Source organism: Amblyomma maculatum, chromosome 6, assembly GCF_055883805.1.
Source record: "Amblyomma maculatum isolate TAMU_Amacu chromosome 6, ASM5588380v1, whole genome shotgun sequence".
Classification (NCBI taxonomy): Eukaryota; Metazoa; Arthropoda; class Arachnida; order Ixodida; family Ixodidae; genus Amblyomma; species Amblyomma maculatum.
In genome coordinates, this window is record NC_139349.1 from 21,965,980 (window position 1) to 21,991,560 (window position 25,581).

At 47.9% G+C, this 25,581-nt stretch overlaps 1 protein-coding gene and 1 long non-coding RNA gene across 3 annotated transcripts in view; one reads left to right on the forward strand and one right to left on the reverse strand.

Moving 5' to 3' along the window:
* The window catches only part of pnt (ETS transcription factor pointed), a 325,056-nt gene that overhangs the window by 191,100 nt on the left and 108,375 nt on the right, over positions 1-25,581 (reverse strand). Inside the window, exon 1 of one of the 2 annotated variants that reach the window (XM_084606203.1) lies at positions 923-1,396. The exons of the other annotated variant lie outside the window; for it this stretch is intronic. The gene's annotated coding sequence lies outside the window, so the exon portion shown is untranslated. Of the gene's footprint in view, positions 1-922; positions 1,397-25,581 lie in introns of those variants that run through there. 2 annotated transcript variants of the gene reach the window in all.
* Positions 1-25,581, forward strand: part of LOC146185247 (uncharacterized) — a 130,646-nt gene that overhangs the window by 100,835 nt on the left and 4,230 nt on the right. The window lies entirely within an intron of this gene.

The following is a 25,581-nucleotide window of genomic DNA, read 5'->3' on the forward strand; positions in this document are numbered from 1 at the left end:
TCGATTAACAATACACTATCGAACGGCCAGTGGCTGAACTAACCTCGAAGAACCGCGGCGTCGTTGAGGTCAAAAGGAAACCCTGCGATCAAGCGTTCCGTGCTTGCACCTGTTGCGCCAATACCGAGGAGGAGGAGGAAGGCGTTGGCCGTGATTGATTTTTCGCTTACAAAGCCGGCGCCGGAAATCTAGGTAAGGAGCCATTTGAAATTACAGTTGAATATACAGTGTGCACACATCCACTGACGTTGAGGATACTGCGCCAATAACGATTGAGAGAGAAGACGAGCAGCATCCGAGTAGTCAGAGCTTTGGGACAGCTATACTTCCCAACTGTAGCCAACTGGCGAAAGGCGCCAAGTAGAAATATTTTAGCACGAAGTATGTACGTCATTTCCCTGCATTCTTATGGAAGGTCGAGCTCTGCACCTGAAAACTGAGACGTAGAGTGCTTTCAAAACACAATGAATTCTCTATATCCACGATGCAGGAACTGCAAATTTCAGCTCACAACTTGAATACGGTATATGGATGGAAACAGAATACTCAAAAAATCCTGTTCGTGTGTGTGCTGACAAACCTGCGTGCACTCCTCGATGTGTACCGTCTTCCAAACTCCCTCAATGCATCGACTGTCAGTGGTGGCTTACTCACATGCTTGCCATATCACTCACATTTTACAACCTGTCATAAGCATGTCACCTGTTACACGATGATGGTCTGTGACACCTGTTGTTGGCGACAACCTTTCTGAACAAAGCAGTTCATTCCGTTCGTCCTGAACGAACCAGTGAAGGTAAGTTCGACGTCTACGGCCACACTACACAAAGCTGGCCTATTGTTCCACACAAAATCATCACACGAAAACTGATAAAAGATGATCGGCAGGTTATACAACAATTAACAAGAAAATGAAACTCACCTAGCAACTTGTACGTTGCTAGCCCGGGGCCACCCAACCCTGCTTTAGGCTTAAACCCCCGAAGCAGACAGCCGGGCCGGGACGTCTCGCCGCCGGTCGTTCGCAACACACACACACAGACAGATGCGCCGCAGGGCGCGCCTTCTCCCTTCTTCACCACAAACGTTCGCCCGTCACCCGGTGACACGTAACCGCGGCGACCGAGACACTTGTCAATCCGTGACGGCACTCATCCAGAGTTCGGACCCTGGGCTTGTACGGTAGGACAGTAACTCCTCCAGCTGTGGCGCTGTCAGAGAAACACGCCCGGGCAACGAGAACGAACTGGACCAAAAGGCAGCAGCGACGGATCGCGGGCGGGCCTCTCTCTCCGTGAACGAGAAGGCACAACACGCCCGGCGTAGTAGAAGACGAACACGGGCGAAAAAGGCACAACGCACGCACGACGGCACCACGTCAGACTGAGGGAGGGCACCCCGCTCGACTGAAGCTTGGGAAGAAAGTGTATGCGCGCCGGACCGTCAGCGGCGCTCGTTCACTCGACGCGCCAAAGGGCAGCACCGCTATCCTCCTTTCCACAGACGCGGCACCCGCTCTCCTACTCTCCGGGAACCGAACAGCAAAACAGTCGCCTCTCGTGCTGCGTGTGTAATGTACGGTAACTTTTGGAGCCACAAAATTTTTCTTACTTCTCTGTTTCTGCTCTGTGCAATTTTTTTTCTTCTCTCTCTCCCGTTGGAGAAGAAGAAAAAGCCGGCGAGTTGCCCGCCTGGAGATAAGCCGAAACCAACTGCGACGATCAAGTGGAGCTGCTAGCGATGGGACGCTCGCGCAAGGAGAGGGGAGCGACCGAACGTCCCGTACTGGAATCGGTGAAAGAGGAGGCCACGAACATGAGATAGAGGGACAGAGAGGGGAGCTTCAAGAGCACGCACGAGAGAGAGAGGAAGCAGCCGGCGGCGCGCGTCGACGCTCGAGGGCGCTGGTGATCACCGAGCCCGCCGGCTTGTGAATGAAGCTACGCCACGGCGGAGTCCATTGGCTCTGACGGCAGTTGAACGGCGACGTCACGCTCAACGTCACGGGACGACGACGAGCCACTTCGCAGAATCAGTTGGGAAAGCAAGCCGCGCCGGCTGATGCGTCGTCCGCGGCTCCTCTTCTTCGGAGGAGCGTCGCCAGAGAGGGGGAGCGTGCGGGATCATCATCACCGGTGCTTCGTGCGAAGCGGAGAAGCCGAGACGCGTTAAAGAAGAGAAAGAGAAAATACGAAGGCAAAATGAAACGAACAGCTTCTAGGGTTGGTTTTCTCGCGAGAGCGCCAGAAAGCGTGATGCGGGCGGCCCGCCGTTGTGCACGAAGGGAGAGTATTTTCGGAACACACTGCAGTGTCTTATATTTGCCGGCTTTCTTTACTTTCTGAGCGGCTGTTTGTCTGTTAAAGGAATGGGTCAGGAAGGCGCGGGAATGACCAGTCTTCTTTCTTTTTTATATATTGTCTCTCTCTTTGCGAGGAGTCCGCGAGCATTCGGGTACGGCGTGTGCTTTTCTCTCTTTTTTTCGCTTCTGCATCGAGGTTTCCTTCTCCTCAGCCGAAAGCTCCCGCTCGCGATCGTAGAACGCCATCGAAGACATGAATGAAACTCGTACACAGTTCTTCGGCGTTCTTGTGGACGGATGCTTGAAAACTGTTTGATCACGAACGCATCATAATGCTGCCCCGCACAATGCAGCTCAGAGCCTTCCGGCCGTGCGAGCAGAAGAAAAATGAGAAAGGAATTACGGCTCCGGACGCTTCGGCGCTCCGTCGCAGGGAAGAGCAAATAACAGGGCAGCCGCGGTTGACGTGTCATGAAAACGCAGCTACAGAGCAGTCTCGTTGTCTCACTCGCGAACGGCGCATTGTTTCTGAAGTTGGCGCGCCTTAGATGCAAACCTTTACACCGGGCGCGTACTTCGCGACTGCCCTTGTCGTTCTACGTTTTTTGGTCACGTTATAACACCAGCAGCGGCGGATGTGGAAGCTCTCTCAATCGTCGATGGATTTCGGAACAGCCTTATATTTTGCCATAGAATGTGCTAGCGCATGCAACAATGGGTTCAGTACCGAGTAAGGCGCAGAAGAAAGATCCATCAGATTTTCTTTTTTTTTTTTTATGAGCAGGATGTGACCACAGTTTTACAAGGCTAGAGACGAAGGAACACATGATTTGCCTTTACTATAATCAATAAATTCACCATTAAAACGTGCACAACAGTGCTTACTTGGACCGGCTACCCATTAGATATCGGTAAATAATTATCACGTCAAGAAAGAAGAGTTGTCGCATGACTGTTGCCATCTCTCTGCTCCATTTCGTAGTCCCCTTACACTCTCCGCGTTCTCATCCCTGCGTACTAGCAAAACGAGTGGTCAGTCCGACGATTTTATTTCCTCTAGAAGCTGGAATTGTTCGGTGTCACCAAGTTCTTTACATGTCTATATTTGAGACTGAAGTCACGTGAAGAAACTTCTAAGTATACAGGACGCCTAATTATGGCGCAGTCATTTTATTTGGATTAGTACGTTTTGCGTATACCACGGCATACTTACGGATGTTCAGAATGGCTAACTGCGCTTCAGCCAGCACTTCGAAAAATTATTTTCAGCCTTTTGGCTCGGCAATCACTAACGTTTTTAATGCGCCACGTCTCGTCGCACTGGCCTTTCATCAGTGTTCCTCTCATATCCAAGTAGTTCCTTTCTGCACTCGCTGCCAGTGTGGATTATACTTGCTTCAAGTGGCTCTTAGTTGTGCTACCAAAAAAAAAAGTTCTAGATATAAATAATAAATAAAATATAAATATATAAATAATAAACAAAATACAGTTGTTAATTTTTTAAGGCGAAAACCTTTCTTTCCTAATGACCCGGTCGGGTGTTCCCATGAGCTGTGAACACGACGTGTGGACAAAGCATCTCCACATTTTGCTGTCAATCATTAAGAAAACATTGTAGATGTTCAGTTATTTTTGAACCAGCTTCACGAACGTTGGTTCGCAGCCAAGATCGATACTGCCGCAGTCGCGGCTGCAGCATCAATCTTGGCTCCCTCATGTGTTTGGTAACTTGGTAAGGAGTCGAATTAACCCCATCCCTCAGTGTTCCAGCCAAGCGCACTAACTATCTCTGTCACGACTTTATTTTTCTTCTGTATGGTATTTATTACACTGAAACCTTGTTGCATGTATAGACGAGCTATGTGCAGATCATTAGAAGAACAGTGATATATCAACACGATGCGCAGAAGTGACATACCAAGTCAACCAAGCTCTAAACAAGAGGTAATGCAGAGCATATCAATAAAAGGAGGTGCTGTGCTGTTCCTGCAGTTCGATCTTGTGCGAACGTGATCATAATCCCCCTATGAGTATGCTGGAAGGCGTTGAGGGAGACAAACAAAAAAATATCCTAATAATGAAATTTGCCAAAAAAGCACAATATCCAAGAAAACGAAGAATAAAAACAAAAATAAAAACGAAACAAAATAATAAAATAACTTGAACAAACAAATTAAAACAAGTAAAGTTGTGATGGCTAAATTGCCTGCGCCGGAATTTGGGATCGGGTTTCGCGTATGTTTGGGAACCACCCACCTCCACAATTTTGCCTGCTGGTGTCGCCTTTTGCCCGAAAACTGGATACGAGAAGGGTCGCTGAACGGCACGCTGGAATGCTGGGAAGACGCGCTAATGACGGCTACACGTGCGCTGTTGCGGGGATGGCGAGGGTTCCGGGAATCGGAACAAAGGGCCCGAGGTGACAAGGAAAGCAACAGAATGGACGGTGGGGCAGAGAGGAACGAGAGACGATAGAGCCAGTCAATCCAGCCTCGTCTCCCGAGGGACGACAGCCTGAAGATACGAAGACGGCTCGCTAGTCCTGGCGGCGCGCCTATTGAGCTCGCCGTTGTTAGGTTTGGGTCGCGAGTGCCGGGGTAGCGTACCGCTGCGGCGCGCGGCCTCTCGGTAGCGTTGGCCTGGCGGCTCCGTGGACGGCGGACGGCATGAAAGGTGCCAGCAAAGACGAGGCGTCTTTTAACGAAACAACCTTTACTACAACATCGGGAAGAAACGGGCAGTGAAGCTGACCCGGAGAGATTACAGACACTCTCACACAGCTGGTGTCTAACGTCGTAACAACGGCGCGTCAAAGTAGTCTCTCTCTCAGCGGAGTCGGCCGCTGCTTTTTATAGTTTTTCCAGTTCACAGGGAAAGGGTAAACCCTCACAGGAAAGGGAGAGCCAAACATGTTGGTTCACGACGAATGACTCAATCGCAGGTGTTCCGACCTCATCTCCTCCACCTCCTGCAGACAGGAGAGGGCGACGCACTTTCCCTCGAGCTCCAGGCTTGACCAGCTTTTGCACACACACGCACGCACAGGAACACGCTGAGTCTTGTCGGCGGGAGGAAGCGTTGCGCGGCCGATGAACGGCGTCGAAATGGCCGATCCGCTCGCGGTTCTGCCTGTTGCTATGCGGTGGCCGCGTCAGATGTCCCACTTCTCGGTGGAGAAACGTAACACCGTGTACACCGTCACCATCAGCGCTGCCTGCAGCTATGGCTATCATCTCCCACCTCAAGCACCGGATCATCGCAGTGGCGTCCAGACGCAACCTCAAGACCGTCGGGTAAGCGGGGGGCATCCAGGTCTGATTAAATCTGCTGGCCCTATTTCGTGTGTGATTCCTACTCTCCACCCCGAAAAGAGTTCTATAACTGGGACATCACAAAGCAAACTTCCACAGTTCGGAAAAATAACCAAACACAGAACGAGCTCATAAAAGAACTACGCCCGGAACTCGCAATGCTTTCTCATTTGCTCACGTTGGGAGACAATTTTTATCATTTACCCTTCTCTCTCTCACTTGTTCTTTTTTCAACTGAGCACGCAGAACCTTTATCTAGCAAAGCAAGGAGTTTTCAATAGGAAAAAACATCTGTCGGTATCACGCTTCAACCGGTACGCAAAGTAGACACACACGAAACAAACGGGGATCCAGGAAGTTTTCAATTTTCGTGAAAATTAATGATGAACGAAGTAGTTGTATACTTTATTTGTCCGGTGGCGCTACAAAAGAAATTAACCGACAAAAGCTGTTCAGTTCTGGAGCATCAATTATAGTCAAACGAAGCTTGCTCTTCGTCAAGGATTGCTGTATAATGGAACGATGCCAGTGCTATATGTTTCTGTCATCCTAAAGGAGTCAGCAGCCGACATGTGCGGGCTGTGGTGGGGCGAAGGGTATGGTTAGTTGTCGTTACAGTCACCATCCCTGTAAAAATGACAGTCTGATGCGAGAACAAGAATGCCTATAGGCACTTGTGCTCACACCATGGGATATGTCAAAATTCTCCTTCCTGCAGTAGCTGGAACCAAGGGTAATGGCGTTGGTCTAAGTTGTGCATTGCGATCACTTTCATCTTCCCTTATCGGGCAGTGCATACCCAGATTAGTAATGAAGCTCATCCGCAAAAGCAAACCGCGATAAGCATCCACCTGATAGTTGCCTTGGTACGTTAAACCTCATAAACTATTAACCAAACCATCTCCCCCCCTTCCAGATGGACAGTTGCAAGGAAAGAGAGGTTTTATCTATGCATACCTCAAATGGAAAACTATGCGGCCATTGGGGGGAGGGGGGGGGGGGGGGGGGGGGAGGGGCAGAGCGGAGATTAAGTGCGATATTTATACCAAACCGGAAACGAGCGAACGTCCCGCATAGGGCAAATAATGCAGCCGCGTCTACAGTATTAGATTTCTTGTAAAAACGCGTGTGCTGCAGGTCGGTCTAATGTTTCGGGTCTGATAAGACCTGCCCGTTTGCAATGCCATTCGATTTTGCTGCTTATACTCATCCTTCTCTGTTCTACATAAAGAGAGTTTACGACTTACTTGTCCCTGCCACCAAGTTCATTCTCGAAAAGCGCCTATAGATTCCAGGCGGTGAAAACAGACCATGTCAGGCTGTAACTTTTTACGAACGGCACGAATACGCATGTTAACGAAGGATGGTAGTCGTACCTCGTTAATATGGGCTTCGTTATTACAGGCAGTAGCAATTTATGGACAACTTTTGCAGGGACCAAGATTTTTCGATGCATTTACACCTCTTAAATTTGTAAACTTGCTTTTCTGGCAATGTACAATACATTAAGATACCGAACTGAGCCCGCTATATATTTTCGTCTTGTTATTACGAACACATGTGACCTGTAGTGTGCCAAACATCTTGCCCTGCGCAAGCGCTTCCACGGATGCCATGCAAGGACCTCTTCTTTACCGGCATATGAATAAAGGTTGCTTATGTTATTGCCTCAAGTCGGCCGGGGCCCTGACGCAGTTTATGGCCGGAGAAGATCTTCACAAGAGGGCTCCACCCATCGCAAACGGACTTTTCTTAAGGCAGTGGGGTTTAGGGGATCGGAGGCCGCGTTTCTATACCGATAAGGAAAAAAACTGTGGGGATTAAAGTATGGCTTGAAACTAGTGGTAGAGCGAAAACAGCGATTATTGCAGTGATAGCCTATTTTACACCACCTTTTCCATCCTCAGTTTTTTATTACTTTTCCTTAAGAAGATTTGGGCAAAGGAAGGCGTCTTATTCTTTTGTTTGGATACCACTGATGGTTGACTTCCAGTGGCGTCGTGAGGGGGTGCTGGGGGTAGGGTGGGGTAGGGTCAGCACCGGGTGCAACGCTCAGGGAGGTGCAACTTGGCAGTGAGAGGGAGGAAGGGGCGGGGGGCGAGATGAATTGTTGTGGAAAGATGCGAAAAGGCGCGCATCGGTGCCACTGACTGCAAGTGTGATCTCCTCGTAGAAAGAATCACTCTGTTGTGAACGGTTGAATGAATGAGTGAATGAAAAACTTTATTCAGACAAAGGGAATTCTCCCGGCATGAAAACGCATGCCTTAGTTTAGGCCAGAGACTCCACACAATATTTTGAGGTTGGACCGGGCCTGTGTACGTGCGTGTACCCTAGAAACACCAGCATTAACCCGATACCTATCGCAAACACCTGCGCAGGAGCGTGTTAGACGACACCCGTCAGCGTCCGTGCCGCAGCATCGCCTCTGTGTATGTGCAGTTCACTCTCCTTTCCCAAGCGATGACTGCTGCAGTATCTCTGCGGCAGTCTTTTGTCTTGTTCATTTATCTCCTATACCTTTCTCGCTCCTCGGCCCAGTCTCGCATGTCTCGCACTTTCAGAACGCCGAAAGGCACGGGATATGCCTGTTGCTCAATGGAATAGCAATCGGTGTGAACACCACTCGCCGACTGGAAAAAAAAAAAAAATGATAATAATGAGGACACCTTTGGAAAGGCCAGGTGCTTTAAAAGGGACTTGAGAGTGAATGTATCCAAGTGTGTTCACGCAGTGCATATGCGGTTCTTGCCTTTTTTTTTCTCTCTGAAAAATGCAATGTCATTGTTAAAATTAGAAAGGGTTGAGAAAATGAGCCTGCAGTCACCCACCACATTTCTCGGAAATATGGGCTTTTGATGTGATGTATATCTGAATTACCAGTCGTTGGGCGCGATCGCTGCGTCCTAGACTTGCAAAGAAAAAATATTCTACTTCACTCGCACTGCGTGATTGAGTGCAGGGCAAATTTAACTACAACGGAAACCTTAAGGAAAGAGGAAGTAGAAATAAAGTTGTGATTCAGTGCCTAAAATGATGGCACGGGAGAGGGGGGGGGGGGGGCGCCGCACCTCCGGGTGCGACGCCACTGTGGACATCCTACACCTAATCAGGTCAAGGTCACGTTTTCATTTTTTTTGTAAATTTATTTATATAAAGGAAATACACAGTGTCTGTCTGTTTTGCGGACAACTAAACCGCGCCGTGAGGAAAGGAAGGAAGGTTGGAGTGAAAGCGAAACGAGTGAAAGTGATGCCGTAGCGAAGGGCTCCGAAGTAAAAACGCAACCGTCGGCGGTGGGGATCGAATCCGGGTGTTCCGGCGCACTAATCCGGCGCCTTACCCATAGTTAAGTATGGCGACAACGAGTGAGACACGGGAGCTGACGCTTTGGACAGCAGAGGCAGGAAGTCCCGACCGAAAGAGAGGGAGCGGTCAAGAACGGCGACGGCGAGACGCGACTTGGAATGGCCACCAAGAAAAAAAAAAAAAAAAGAAAAGCCGGAAAGGAACGCGGGATTATTTAGCAGGTCATCAACAGCAGTCGGCGACGGGCCATTGGGAAAAAAAAAGGTTCAAGTGGCTCCCGCATGCGTCGGCGCACTCTCAAGGCGGCCGCACAGACATCTCTTCTGAGAAGTCGAACGGAGTGACAGAAGGGGTCGTCTCCGGCTACACTTCGATTCCTCTTGCCGATGGCGCCGGCGGCCCTTTTGACCCAGGTGCATGCCCATGAGCCGCCTGCAGTCACCGAGCTCCTCTTGTGCCCCCATCTGCAACGCCTCAACGGCTTCCTCCTCACCACCAACTCCAAACCCTTTAGAGGGAGTGTCTTCAGGAGTGATAGTGTGTTCATGTGAGTGATATTGAACTGATAAGGACACTCTCTCCACGACGAGCCCGCCCTTCACATAGGGAACCTGGGGAACACGAACCCTATAAAACTATGTGTTCAGGCATCGTTGTTCTTCTTTGATTCTTCAAAAATGGAAATAAACTAAGGCGCAGTAAACTTTTGGATGGACACCACGGAATCGTGGACTTAAGGTCATCACATTAGAAGGACATTCGAAGGTCACACTCGCGGCCATGGTGATATTGGCTTTACCTATAGTAGTGAAACCGCTACAAAATGCCAGTAGGTAGTTCACATGACGATACTATTGCCTGATTTCGGATGGAAAGATACCCAAGTCATTTTTAAATCTTAGTCCATGTTAGCTGGGACATGCTTGTATATATGCACCCCGCCGGGGTGGCGCAGTGGTTACGGCGCTCGACTACTGTTCCCAAGGACGCGGGATCGAATCCCGGCCTCGGCGGCCGCTTTTCGATGGAGGCGAAAAGCAAGATGCGCGTGTGCTGTGCGATGTCAGTGCACGTAAAGAACCCCAGGTGGTCTAAATTTCCGGAGTCCTCCACTACGGCGTCTCTCATAGCCTGAGTTGCTTTGGGACGTTAAACCCCAAAAACCACAACCGCTTGTATATATGCATGCACGTTGTGTGTGTGTGTGTGTGTGTGTGTGTGTGTGTGTGTGTGTGTGTGTGTGTGTGTGTGTGTGTGTGTGTGTGTGTGTGTGTGTGTGTGTGTGTGTGTGTGTGTGTGTGTGTGTGTGTGTGTGTGTGTGTGTGTGTGTGTGTGTGTGTGTGTGTAGGAGATTTAGAAGCGACTGTACAAGAAAGGCAGCATAAACCTTTCCGTATGATCGATTATTATTTATCCCTTCGGGGCTGTCGATAGCAACAGACGCATTCGATAGGAATAGTGGTCGAAGTGCTCCCTCTTAAGATCGCACATGGTTGCCTCCTAAAGAAGCCGCTCTATCGGTCGCCAACTAAAAAATGGAAGGGCTTTTGTCCCTGCCCAAAAACATGCAGGCGTCTGGCTTTATTTACTCCGAAATTCAAGGGCATTAGAGACTGCGGAAAGCAAGCACAGTTTTTGAAGCGAAAGCTTCACTACGCCAGTTTTTCGAGCCGTCAGCGTCACAGAGGTTTTCATCTTCAAGTGACCTAGACAGGTACTGTGCCTTTCCTTTCTTATAAACTAATTTACAATGGAAGCGAAAGCGTCACTACGCTATGTATTGCAGGTCTTCGTGTGACACTAAGTTTGCCTTTCAAGTGGCAGTGACTTAATAAAGTGTGGGTGTCCACGATTTCGAGGTGTTCACCCAAATGTATACCGCACCTTCCTTTCCCCAAGTTCTAACTTACGCAGAGAGGCAGAGACCTGAGTTGTGCGATGTCCGTGCACGTTAAAGGCTCACATGACCGAGTTACTCTGTAGCCTTCCACCCACGGGCCTCTTTTTCTCCGCTTTCACCTTTTTCTTCCTTCTCCCAAGTCTGTCGGATGCAGCGCCTTTCTTCTTATTGAACCAATATCAATACGACGTGCCCTTAATAGCTGAATTAGACGCCGCTCTTGCTTCTTGTCGGCATTCATCTGCACCTGGTCCTGACGGGATTACTTATTCAACCTTATCAAACCTAGACAAGGATGGTAGAACTGCACTACTTAATTATTTCAATGATATATGGGCTTCTAGTACTGTTCCTGAACACTGGAAAATTAGCCGCCTGGTTGCTCTTTTGAAGCCTGGAAAGCCTCCTCTCGAACTTACCTCATACCGGCCAGTTGCCCTAGCAAGCTGTATTGGAAAAGTTATGGAGCGCATGGGGCTGGCAAGACTTGAGTGGTATATAGAGAGTAATGATCTTTATCCGAATATGATGACTGGATTTCGCCGCGGACGCTCTTCCATTGACAGCGTCATCGACCCTGTGGCGACAGTAGAGCACGAAAAGCGTCACCGTCGACTAGTAGCTGCTGCATTTTTAGATATAAAGGGAGCATACGACAACGTCCTCCATGAAGCTATTCTTGATGGACTTGACGACGTGGGAGTTGGTGGCCGGCTGTACTTGTGGATTGTAAGCTATCGCAGTGGCCGCTCTGTTTACATGACTACGCCTGAAGGAGATACTACCCGCTTTCAGATCGGTCGTGGAGTTCTACAGGGAGGAGTTCTCAGCCCAACTTTATTTAACGTTGCGCTAATTGGCCTGGTGAGTGAACTGCCAACTAACATCCACATACGTGCATATGCTGACGACATCTGCATCTGGGCATCTGGTTCGACGCGCCCACAACTACGTGCGAGACTGCAACGAGCTGTGTCATCAACATCGATGTACTTACGGCGTCAAGGTTTATTTTTAGCGCCAGAAAAGTGTGCAGTGATCGCGTTTACAGGAAAATGTGTCAGCCGCTACCCGATTACCCTTCATGGAGTCGTAATACCATACGTCTCCAGGCACAGATTCTTAAGAGTAATTATTGACCACCGACTATCTTCGTCGAAACATATTGTTATGGTGAAGAAAAGGGCAATTAATTTTTGCCATGTACTTCGTTACATAGCTGGCATCAAATGGGGTCCAACTGAGCGCTCCTTAATACGGCTTTACGAGGCTCTGTTTGTTGGCTACATCCGGTACAGTCTCCCAGTACTCTCTAGTATGAGCATTTCCTGCTTGCGGACTTTAGAGAGCGTGCAAGCGCAGGCACTGAAAATATGCCTTGGACTGTCCAGATGCACCTCTAACAAAGGCACAATTGAAGAGGCACACGCTCGCCCAATGTCCATATACTTGTCACACGAACCACTTAGTGTATATTTACGAGCACTTACAAGACACCGTTTTCACCCACTCAGCAAGATTCTGGATGAGAGGCCGAACTGCAGTTTTACAAGTGCACTCCGCTGCCATCAGTCGCAAGTACCGACAGGATATGCCCTCCCATATCGTCCCACCCAACCACCATGGACGATGGATAAAGCTTTGGTGCACCTTCGTGTTCCCGGAATACTAAAGAAATCAATGGTACCAATTAGTGGACTCAAACAACTTACTCTGGCACACATCTGGTCAGAATATCCCAGTTATATTCACGTATACACCGATGGATCTGTGTCAGCACAGGCATCCGCTGCAGCTGTGGTCATGTCAGCTCAGAAAACGACTCTGCATTTCCTTTTGGGACATACCTCTACATCAACCGCTGCCGAACTTGTAGCCATTCGGGAATCTATTCGTTATACATGTGGGGAACCACCTCAAAAATGGTGTATATTCACGGACTCGAAGACTGCATTACAAATTTTGGAAAACTTCTTACGCCACACTGCCTATCAGTCCCTGGCACTAAACATTATGGAGCTCATCACATCTGCTCAGCTGCAAGGCCACATGATAATGTTTCAATGGATCCCTGCCCACTGCGACCTCCATGGGAATGAGCAGGCCGATGTTGAAGCGAAAAGCGCACTAATCAATGGCTTCCAAACAGCTGTGCCTTTTTCAAGAGCGGATACGACGTGTCTTCTAAAGAGTTGTATGAATATTGCTACAGCAGCTTACTGGGCTCAACCAGACGCCCGACACATCCGTCTCAGAAGGCTCGATCGAACATTTAAATTTAATGTTCCGCGTGATATTCCGCGTCATCAGGCATGCTTGACATAGACTTCGTTTAAACGTGGCTTTCACGCGCAAGTACTTACATTTAATTGGACAGATGGACTCCCCGGAATGTTCAACTTGTGGCATCCCAGAGACTGTGGACCATGTATTATTGGTGTGCCCAGAGTATGCGAACGAAAGAAATGTGCTAGCTGCTTCCTTGAAGCGTTTAGACAAGAGGCCTCTGTCGGAGGAACTGCTGCTGGGCGCTTGGCAGGACAAGTGGAAGGGCGTCCAGGCAGTGCGTGCTCTTTGCCGTTATTTGAGCGCCAGCGGACTTGATTCGCGCTTGTAAAGCAAGCTGCTGTGTCTGTATATATATTTCATATGCCTTCTCCTACATCGTCACCCATCATGACCTTCTTTCTTCTCTCCTTCCCCTTCCCCAGTGCAGAGTAGCAGGCCAGATTTGAATTATTCGGGCCAACCTCTCTGCCTTTTCCTTTCAATAAATCCACCTATCTATCTATCTACACACTTGCTCTGTGGACACCCGAACCGCGCCGTAAGGAAAGGGAGGAGGGTGGGAATGAAAGTGGAAAGAGAGAAAGAAGAGCCGTAGTGGAGGGCTACGCAGTAATTTCGACCACCTTGGGATCTTTAACTTGCGCTGACATCGCACAGCACACGGACGCCCCTTCGTTTCGCTTCCATCGAAACGCAGCCGCCGCGGTCGGGTTCGAACCCGGGAACTCCGGCACAGTAGTCGGGCGCCTTACCACTGCACCACCCCGGCGGGGCTAAACCAATATGCAATATACAAGACTTGGCGGCCGCTTTTCGATGGAGACGAAAGAACCCCAGGTGGTCGAAATTTCCGAAATCTTTCACTACGACATCTCCCATAGCCTGAGTCGCGTTGAGACGTTAAACCCACATACCAAACCAACCAATATGTAAGAAGAAACATGAAAACTTGATCTTGACCTGGTTAGGTTAGGTGTCCACAATTACGCGGAGTCCACTGTGCTGTGCGATGCCAGTGCACGTTAAAGAACCCCAGGTGGTCGAAATTTCCGGAGTCCTCCACTACGGCGTGTCTCCTAGCCTGAGTTGCTTTGGGACGTTAAACCCCAAAAACCAAACCAAACCATCAAAAGTATAAGGCTTATTCCTTTCCCCAAAACCTAATTTAAATAAAAGTTATTAAACTAACCGTGGATTGAAGCGGTGGTGCTAAAGAGGCTATCTCTGAAACACTCAGTTTTCGCTCTATAACTATAGTTCCTTAAACCTCCACATGTCTTTTTTTTTTTTATTATCAAGCATCGCCATAATCTTCTCGTAAACAAGATACCAGTTTGGCGCAGTTGGTCAGTTTATAAAATAAGACGAGTTATAGAACTTACAGAGTTATCAGAAAGCATCCACCCGCTCTGACATCTGTGGAAGAACTGAAATAAACGTACTAATAAGCGCTTGAAAGGAACCTATTGAAAGAAGGCAACTGACAGTGGTATTTCGGTTACTAAATAACTTTAATAGGACTCAAGCATACGCTATACTTTACACAGAGAATCAAGGCACAGTTCGAAAATCTTCAAGAGATGAACAACTTTCCGTGACAGAACTTCTTACTATAAATCACTATTGTATCTTGACTTCGCATATGGATGGAATTTGCTTCGAGAGATATCCTTGGCTCCTATAGAATCGACAAACAGAAATACTGAGAATCGATAGTTATAAATGAGTTGAAGTGACATTGTATCTGCAGTCATAAAAAGGAGCTTATCGGTATCACGGTTGCCTGCGCGATATGAATTTCCTACGCGCGGAAGCCTAGCATCTCAGCGCGTCTACAGGAACTCTGTGTGCAAGACTGTACAAACGCGTATTTGTATACGCTTTGATCACGCACATCAGATATGCACTTTCTTTGTCCTGCTGTAGATCTGGCTTTGATCAACTCGCATTTAACAGTGAGCGTCATTTATCCGGCCTGATTGCACCATCAAGTCCGGGGAACGGAGGAACCAGACTGATTCCATATCGCTCGCATACGTGCGCTCCGCCGGGGGCTATAGACCCCAGCTGGCCAGCAAGCGTTGATAAATGAGCTCGGGCTAACTTCTACCCGGTTTATTCAAATGAGTAAGCAATGTCTAACGTTTTCGGCCGTTTTGGTTCTTGGTACACGTGTGCACGGACTTGGCTGCGTTATTCTTGTTTTTGTTATTTCAGTTTAACCTTTGCGTTTCTCTGACCGCGTCAAAAAATTGTGCCTGATTGGACTGATTGCTGTTTCGCTGCTTCTTGACTTCGGCCTTCGGGCCATGTTACGACATGGCTTAAAGATCAAAAGTTTTCGAACCCTTAAGGCCCTCAAATCGCTTTAACACTCTCCAGTTACGATAACACTCCTGTTTTGCATATATATCGCTCCGTCGTTTACGCTACATTTCAGTGTGCGGGTGTACGGTATAACTTGCTTCATACTCGAAATGGCTGATCCCATGCTGTACACAACTTATATCTGCGCCTTTAAACTGTCACATACAGGACATCACCCATATGACGGGTTTAGGTAAACATCTATAAACCACCACTTGTAGTCAGCAGAACCATGGCCAACACGTCCTTAACGCCCGTTCAGCATGGGAACACCTATTTCACCCCGTTGTTATAAAGCCACCTACCGGGATGATATTAAAAAAAGAAAAAAAAAAAAAAAACATTCCCTAATCAGACCACTGCTCTTCTGCTTTATCTAACTGCCAAGAAATAGATATAGTAAATATATACAGGATGCCCTTTCCGATATTGCGCGGAGAAAGTTAATCACTTTCCGCATCGGTATAGCTTATCCGTTGCTCTGTCTAATTTAACGCACACTCAAACAAAGTGAACCCTACAGTGATATATCAGGCAGAAGTTCTTCGCGCTAAATGAAATATATACGGAAATTACACAGCTGTCTACACAGATGGTACCAAAACAACGGTTTACGTCGGAAGTTCAGCATTACTAGACAAATGGGACAAAACAAGACTGCCTCGATGCGCATTCGTTTGCAGGGCTGAATGTTACGCGGTTTCGGAGGTTGAAAAATAAGACCAGTATTAGACTAAAAGCTGCATCGTCTACACTGGATTGCTTAGTGTGATGACAGTGCTACACTCCGAATATGCCAGCAGTATCATACATAATGTAGCAACCGCTAAAACAAAATGCCACAAAGCTATATGCTCTTCTAGGTTTCTTATCACCTTGTATGAAAGGAGGAGCAACGGGTAAGCTGATAAACTTGCTGCAGCATTTCTTTAATAAAGCAAATAAAGTCGAATCTTGGATGAAACAGAGTAAAAAGAGAGCAAAACGGCAGACCTGGAGGAAAAGTAAAGTGAACACTGACATGCACCTAGTTTAGCCGATCATCGAGGAACGGAAGTCATGTGGTCATCAAGAACGCTTTATAAAAGCGATTTTATCTCGCCTTCGTACTGGGAACACTGATCTAACACACAACTTCAGTCTCGCAAAGCAAGGGTGAACGTATACATATTGACTATGCAGGGATGTGCTCGCCACAGACAATACTTCATTCCCTTGTAGGAAACTCGAGAAAGCCAAGACGCGCGGTGATCCCCCAGGCGGACGTCTCCTTTCTTTCGCTGTCTTCGTCTCCCTCCGTGTCTCGAGCGTTATCTCTTGCCACTTACATTTGCAAGTTTCTCGTCCGTTTCTCCGTCACTCCCAGATTCAAGATGGCGGTCAATTAAGTCACGTGATTGTAGCTACAGCATTGCAAATAAGCAATGCCGAAAGTTGGGCGAGTCGGTGAACGTTCATGATGGAAAATAGCGCAAAAAATAAACGAAAGACTTCAGCAACAAACCCCAGTTGCGAGTTTGCCCTTGTCCGTGTGGTCCTTCCGTCCTTCGTGTACTTTTTGCGCTATTTTTCATGATGAGCATTTGTGAAGTTCGGTGAACTTTCGTACCATTCGGTTCCTCGCAATGAAGCCTACGAACCGAGGTACATACTTCGAAATGTGCACCTGTCCCCGGTCGAAGGGTTACGAAATTGGTGGAACCACGACGCACGACGGAGGCGCGGTGGCAGCTCTATTGTCGCCAGCGCAGAGCGCTCCTTCTCTTTGTGCCGTGTTCAGTGTTGAATTTTATATCCGGGACCCGTGAAAGTTTTCTTTTGTATGCATTCTCGTATTGCTACGTGCGCGTCTTTCCCTCTGCTCATGTGCGTACTGCCTTTGTGGGGTAGCAGGTGTGCGGTGGCTGACCAGCGCGCGATGAGGCGCAATGGGTCATTGAGCCACAGGTGTTGTTAACGCGAGATACGTTGGTCCCGCATGCACGTGTGCGAAGGAAAACAAGGGAAGGCAGAGGTTCGGAATGCAGTGACCTCAGTGCCTTTCATATGTTTACTTGGGACCTCTCCTTTCCCAAGTGTTTGTTAGTTAATATCCTTTCCCCAGTTTTTGATCGGTGAGAAAAGTTGCCTTATCGGTTATTGGTTGCTGTCCCCGCCAAGGGCGGAGACAGATGGCTTAAAAGTAAGCGCTTTGGATTAAGCCGGGGCTGATTTCTTCCGACCAACGGGTTAGTCATGTAAACAGTTTTCTCCTTGCTTGTGTCTTCTTGTTTTATTTGTGTGTAAATAAATAGTTAATCTCTCTGTCGTGCCATCAAGTAACGTGATTGTTGCGAGTCTGATTCTTCAAGTTATCAACAACATCGATGCCATCAAGTGCTTCCATACCTGGCCACCTGAAGGGGAAACAACTGCATAGAAAATAGTTTCTTAGTTACCACGTGACCACCCATATATTGGAGTTCATCAATTGCTCCACCATGCGTGGCGTCATGATTCTTTGTATACTATTAACAGATCTGGGAATCCAAGGGTGTCTATAGTCGCTACATACAATCACCATTAATGGCAAAATTGTGGCCAACCCGTTTGAGAAACGTAGATTTGTGTGGAGAAAGGAATTGACACCATATGGCGCACGGAATTGTTTTGCGACCTCAATCCTATAATACATGCGAGGGATTCGCACAGACTACCTTTGTTCCTTATGGGGTGGGACCTTCTGGGGCCGAGACGGGTGCGAGTGGCACCAAAGGACACGTACACAGTGGTACCGGAATTGAGAACCTAGGATTAAAGTTTCTAAAACTTGAGGTAACTCTCCTAATCGTTTTTATTCGCGATTCCCAATCATTCCTCGCCACATAACGGCCTCTGCGAGGAACCTCTGAAGCAGGGTCGGTGCCATAACAAGTGATAAATAAATCTTACTCGTGGTTTGTGAAACGATTCTGAGGAGGAGGAGGATGAATAAACAAGTTTATTGTCGATACGTATGGGCCTCCCTGGTGGAGCTTCTACGCCGGGCGTATTGCCAAACCATATCCCGTAGATGCACTGGAGCAGACGACGCTCTCAGCGAGTTAAACGGCGATTGCTGCTAAAAGGTCTCTCAAAACGCAACCTAAAGGTAACATAACTCACTGTAAATGGCGATTGTTGCTGAAAGATGTCTCTAAACGCAACCTTAAGGTAACATACGCTCACTGAAGCAGGAAGTGATAATGGAGAATGTAATTGCTTAGTGTAACTGTTGTCATGCCGATTGTTGCTGAAAGTCTCTCTGAATGCAACCTCATACACTCACTTAAGGCAGGTAATAATTGGGGTGAAGGCGATTGCAAAAAGAAATATTCAGAAAAAAATTTACAACCCAGGAGTCGAACAGATGTTTAAGTGGCATCAGTGCATAGATGGGTGATATTGATCCATTGCACCACCAAAACATTTCTTTTCTTTATTGCCTGACTTTTGCAAGACAACACAGACACACACAAGGCATTGATATAATAAGTATGCCAGGGGCTGGCTTCGTCATTCTAAAATTACCTTAGATCCATCAGAGGTTCTACCTTTGGCAACCACTCAGGATTATCATAGGCAAACTTCGTTAATCGAGATTGTGAAATTTGCGCCACCAAAACGACGGGAACGGTGGCCTTTAAATGCGATCTTATTCGTTTTATACAATGTATACACTATTTGTCGCCATGTGGCGCTACTAAAAAAAAATCAAGTGCCAAAGCGTGGTCTGCTCGAGTGCTCCTACGAGATAATGGTTTGATAATGGTTGATAATGGTCCGGGAATCCGGGACCCCATTGGTGCAGCCACCAACTCCGCTCGTGCCACTCTGATTCTGACTCGTCCTAATGCCGCCGCGTGAAGGTAAGAAAACGAAAAGGGAAAAGTCAGAACTCTGCGGTGTTCCCTTTTAGGTGTCTTTTGGTAAACAGCTCGCACAGTATATTTTGTCGTTTCCGTAGGTAAGCAGACAACGCGCCCTGAAGTGTGTTGTGATTAAAAAGGAGTAGCTTAAACGGAAAATAACCGCGACCATGGACATGTGTTCAAAACATTTCACTCGAAACGACTTCTTCCTTCGCCGAAATCGTAAATTTACCTTGTAATCATCAAATTCAATGCATCATGATGCTTTTCGGAGTACGCGGTTTCATTTTGTAGGCGCATTTCACTGACAACTCAATTTGTCATAGAGCTTACTGCATGCAGTATTCCAGCCTATACTCATTGCTCGCCTTATTTTTGGTCCTCGGTATACCCTCTTATAAACAGTGCGTGAGTAAGAGGGATGAGATTGCGTTCGCATGCCTTGCGCAGTTTTCAATTCTATTCTATATTCCTTGTGAAGGGCAATGTTCACTGCATGTTTACTAAACTATTTTCGAGCCCATTTCGTTGCTGGCGTCTCGAGTCAACCAAATACACTTTCGTTTCAGCCTTCAATTTCGTTGTACCTGTCGCAACTGAAGTCAGACCATCCCGCATGGGCAAGTCGACCTTCACGAGTTGACGAAGAGCGCCACGTTTTTAGACCGGCGTTGCAATGCAGCTGCCGTGATATTGTGCAACTCGACGCTGCCTGGGCGCAATTTAGATGTTGCCGCGTTGGCTCAGGCATGCGGTGGTCTTGGCTTCTCTCATTGTTTTTGCGCGTGGCGCGAGCAGGGATATTTCATTTCTAGTTTCTCTCTTTGAGTTACTAGGAGGGAGGGGGGGGGGGGGTGCTTAGCGGCCCCGCAAAACCGCATTCATAAGACAGAACAATAACGGTGGCTTTCGTGAGAGAAGCGCGCACCTCGTTTCAGACTGTTTGCCTTCGACAGAAGGGGCCAGAAAGAATTTATTTTACCTAAAGTACAGCCTTTCGTTTTCAGTCTGAAGAGGAAGTCCCAATGAGAAATGTCAGGTTAAATTTGTGAAATGTCCATTTGCGCCACTATGACGTTATGCACACTTTGGCATGCATGCTATTCGAGGTTCAAGACTCCAGCTTAAGGAAAAAGAAGAAGAAGGAAGTGAATAAAATGACAAAGTAATGACGCAAACTTTAGTTTCAATCCTCCAATCAATCCCTTCCTTCTTCCGTCTTGAAATCTGCACATGCCAATAACTACTGAAAAGTAATGTTTCAATGTATGCTTTGCCATAGCGGCTACGCGGACATGTGGGCATGGCTAGAAAGAGGGTTATTGATTGTATCGTGTAATAACGCTGTTCGGAGGTATGCAAATGACGCCATGACCTACATTTTGTGGGGTTTAGAGGGGGGGAACGGTCTTCCGCCCCGCTCCTACTCCGCAGGTGCAGCGTCCTCGCTAGCGACCCGCGGAGGGAACAAAGGGGACAAAGGACGGGCACGACACATCGCTACTACTCGAATGCTATTTATTGCACTTGCAAATAATACAGAGCATGCCGGCTAGCTATACATCAACAAGGTTTTCCTTGGAAGGGCAAGGCTAAGTAAGAAGGACTTTTGACTCACAGGCTGGGAAATGTGGGGTGCGATTTCGGCGGCGGACATTTGAACGCGCCGTGAATATGGCGGCCGGGATCTCCCGTGCGCGCCGCATTCTTCGGACGAAGCCATACCACGGCGTTTGCCGCGGGAGGCGGCGAGAGCGCGCGGTATTTACCGGTCGCTTCGCCGTTGGGAACCAGAAGAAGGGCGGTCGTGCACAACGGGTCCTCCCGTGTGCGCAGCGTACTCTGTGCCCGCTATCCCCCGGCATTTGCCGGGAGAGGCGGCGGGAGACGACCGCTCTCGTCGTCGGCTGAATCCAGAATCTTCCTCTCGTCTTCTCGCGGGAACCCGCGTAGACGTCTTGGTGGCGCACCCATCGCTGGTCTCCTTCCCAGAAGGGGAGGTATTTACCTTCTCTCCGAGCCGGCGCAGCCATGAAGCTCGGTGGTGTGGTTGTGGTCGGTCGCGGCGAAGGGGGAGGAAACTGGTTTTCCACAATTTCGGGTGCAGAGCGCAGCTTCAGCAGTGTAAACCGGAGCAGGTGATGATGAGACGATGAGATGTGCTTGAATCTTGATTCGCTTTGGGACGTTAAACCCCACAAACCAAGCCAAAACAAACCTTTCGCCTTTCGCCATGCATGCTATGTGCAAAAGAAAATGGCCGCCATTGTGACGCACGTGAATACTCCCTATAATGATTGTGGAGCATACCGAAAGGTTGAGAAGCAGCTCATCTGATGCTACTTCACAGGTGTAAGACCTATGTCACCCTAACGATGACAGCCAGTCGAAGGTAAATATTCCACTTTCTTCGGTGGTGTTACGATCAGCGGTCTAGTCGAGGTTCACGAGGCTCCTCCAGCAGTTGACAACAGAAGATAGCTAAGCGGGCGCCGGCGAGCGACGGTCATCAAAAAAAAAAAAATAAAGCGCCGAGGCGGCGACAATAGCAGTGCGAATGTAATTCACATGGTGTTGCAGCGACCAGCCATCTCGTCAGGGCGGAAAGGAGCTGCCCATCCATGTCTTAATCCCACCATTGGACATGGTGGCGACCGCGAAGGGTTCAACCCTTTTGTCGCTTTAACAAGGGTGCCGGTCAGACGCTTTGACGGTGGGGGACATGGCAAAGCATCTCCCCCGTGGTAAATAAGGACGGCTGTTAACCTCGCTCGCGAAATTCCATGGTCGGATGTTCGGACCTTCCTCGAGTACTGTTGTAAGAATGGCCTAACTGATGACTTCCAACTATACTGGCTTCCCATCTTAGACTATTTCAGGTTGATGCCGAAGATCCGTAGCCAACTGAACGCAGAAGATCGCCATTGCCATCAGGAAAGTTTATCCTCACCACCGGAAGAGGTGCGAGGGGGTTCAAGTAATGCCTTCGGCAGTGGGTCACACCTCGAGTGATCACGTGTGTCTCGCAGATTGGATTGCACAAAACAAACCATATTTCACCATCTAAGGAAATGGGAATAACAAACGATATTTAAGCAGTGGAAATTGTCTCGAATATTTTCCTCTATTTCCTCATTCAACTTGTACATACCTTACTATGCAAAACGTCGCACAGAGTCGACCACGCTTGTCTAGAGTAGTCCTAAGGATGCCCCGCAATGCGCACTGGCGGTATTCAACGGATTCGAGAACTGTTGGCCAATAGGGCCACGACCATTGACGTTGCGGCATTCGCGGACAGCCTAGATACAGACCTGTACGATTTGCAAGTCGTGAGCACTACAACATAAAAATAATTTTATTTCACCATCTAGGGAACTGTGGATAAAAAACGGTGTTTAAGCAATGAGAATTGTGTACACCAGCAGCCCTGTTTTTCCCCCGCCAGCTTGTAGATACCTCGCTATGCAAAAAGTTGCACATAAACCTTTTCTTTGCATCTTTTCCCTAGCTCTCTTCTACTACGATGTCGCGTTCCCTCTTGACCATGCTGCGGTTAAGACTGACCTTGAACCCGACTCACATCAACTGGTGGTAGCGGCAGGATGCTAGTCCCTGGAATCCGAGATTATACCAGCAATCAAACAACCTCATGCACTATGGCTTACTTGGTAACACTTTGCAAATACATTACCTAAGTCATATCAACGACGTGCTTAACAACGCACTCTAGTCAAAGATAAAACTTACACGTTTGGCCATTAGTACACACTGCCCCACTGTGGCATATTCTTCTGACCTTGAAATGTAAACGATGGTATTTGTAATTACTTTTCCACTACCTGAAGCTGGTCGCGCATGTGTTCTCTTTTGACAAAAACATTTCTCTATTCTAATTACAGCAGCATTCTGAAAAGTATCCGCGTTAAATATGGTGCGATATACGAAGTTTAACATTTACTGGACATGAGCTTCAGCACTTTCAGAGAGAGACTGGAGGTGCTGAATCCGTCGAGCAATTGCTGTAGCTGAAAATTTGAATGAGGCAACTGCCCTCCTGTGTGAAGCGCAGATTTTATGTGCCGTGCCTGATGGGCCGCAATACGCTCCTCAAACGTGTTTGTTCCCCCTAGCTCATCCAGCCGGGCAGCTGTGGCTGTGCTCTAGGTTGTGTACTCTACGCCATTGTAGAGAAGGGTGGCCATGTGTGCGAGTTCTGAACCAGGGAGATTGTGAATTTGTGATATGGGAAATGGTAGAGGAGACATGAGTGGACGAGAGCCTGCACCAGTTGCAGAATACCTTGTTCATGCCATGGCGCCGATTGAAAACATGGCGATTTTCAGGGTCCACGAAGCGATTTTCAGGGTCCACGAAACCCACAGCTGCAAGTGATAGCTTTGGCCTGACTAGACACAGTTTTGCAGTGTTGAAATCTAGGAGATTCAAAGGCGACTTTAGTTAATGAAAAAAAAAAAAAAAAAAAGAGTGCGGAAACATGAACTTTTGCCACTGGGTGGCGAGTCTGTGCAGTGTCAGGACACCATCCAAGAACTTCGTCTCAACACTCGAGTGCCAAATAAACTGAATCAAAGTGGCCGGCATGTATTAACATCGGTACCACAAGCATGTTCACCCAACAGTCTTAGCAGTTTCAGGCCCTGACTTATATTATCCGGTTTAATTCATGGATATCGTCAAAATAATTCTTTCATACACTTCTTCGCGGCATGAAAAATTATAGAGGGCTTACTTTAACCATTCCTCATTCTATAGGTAGTATTCGACACTAACTAGGCAATACTGCGCAGCTTTAGTTTGCAAGCATGAATCCCCAAAGGGGAGTAAACGCACACACACCACGAGGTATTAGCGAACGTCACGGGACTAAATCATCATCATAATCATCATCATCATCAGCCTGATTATACCCACTGCAGGGCGAAGGCCTCTCCCATATTTCTCCACTTAACCCGGTTCTGTGCTAGCTGCATCCACTTGACCCCTGCGAACTTCTTAATCTCATCCGCCCACCTAACTTTCTGCCGCCCCCTGCTACGCTTTCCTTCCCTTGGAATCCAGTTTGTTACCCTCAGCGACCATCGGTTATCCTCTCTTCGCACTACATGTCCTGCCCATGTCCATTTCTTCTTCTTAATTTCCACTAGGATGTCGGTAACTTGAGTTATTTCTCTGACCCACTCTGCACGCTTTCTATTTCTTAATGTTACCCCTACCATTCTTCGTTCCATAGCCCTGTTCTCCTCAACTTAAGTAGAACTCTCTTGGTTAGCCTCCACGTTTCAGCCCCATAGGTGAGTACAGGCAAGATGCAACTGTTGTATACTTTCCTCTTGAGCGATACCGGTAAGCTGCTAGTCATAATCTGCGAGTGCTTGCCAAATGCGCTCCATCCCAATCTTATTCTTCTTGTTATTTCCTTTTCATGGTCCGGATCTGCGGTTACTACCTGTCCTAAGTAGACATACTCGCCTACTACTTCCAGTATTTCGCTACCTAATGTAAACTGCTGTTCCTTCCCGAGGCTGTTGAACATTACCTTAGTCTTCTGCATATTGATTTTCAAGCCTACCTTTCTACTTTTTCTGTCTAGGTCATCAATCATTATTTGCAGTTCATCTCCCGAGTTGCTTAGCAAGGCAATGTCATCAGCAAATCGCAGATTACTGAGGTATTCTCCATCTACCCTTATCCCTAACTGCTCCCATTCCAAGTCTCTGAATACTTCCTCTAAACAAGCTGTGAGTAGTACTGGGGAGATTGTGTCTCCTTGCCTAACACCTCGGACTAAACAAACGGGACTAAATAATGACAACTAAATGTAATCGTCAAACGACGTCATATATATGAACACCGATTATAATGCAGCCTTTCACGGGAAACACAATTTTCTTGCATATATGTTATGCCAAATTGTCCACAAAACTCTGGAACTCGGGCAGGCGCGAGTACATGCGTATCACAAACTCAAGACAGTGCAACCGCTTCGGCCACGTTACGCAAGTTGAGCATCCTAATAAGCAAGAGGATGTCTTTTGGCACGCGGCACAAAGGAGTTTTTAATGCGAGCAGGCAGGATAATTTGGCGCCAATAATTAACGGTATCGACTTGGCTCATGGCCTAACGATGTGCGATGGAACCTCACAGTACGCAGCGTGGCCTTACGCTGTATACGCACTCCCCGTAAGGAA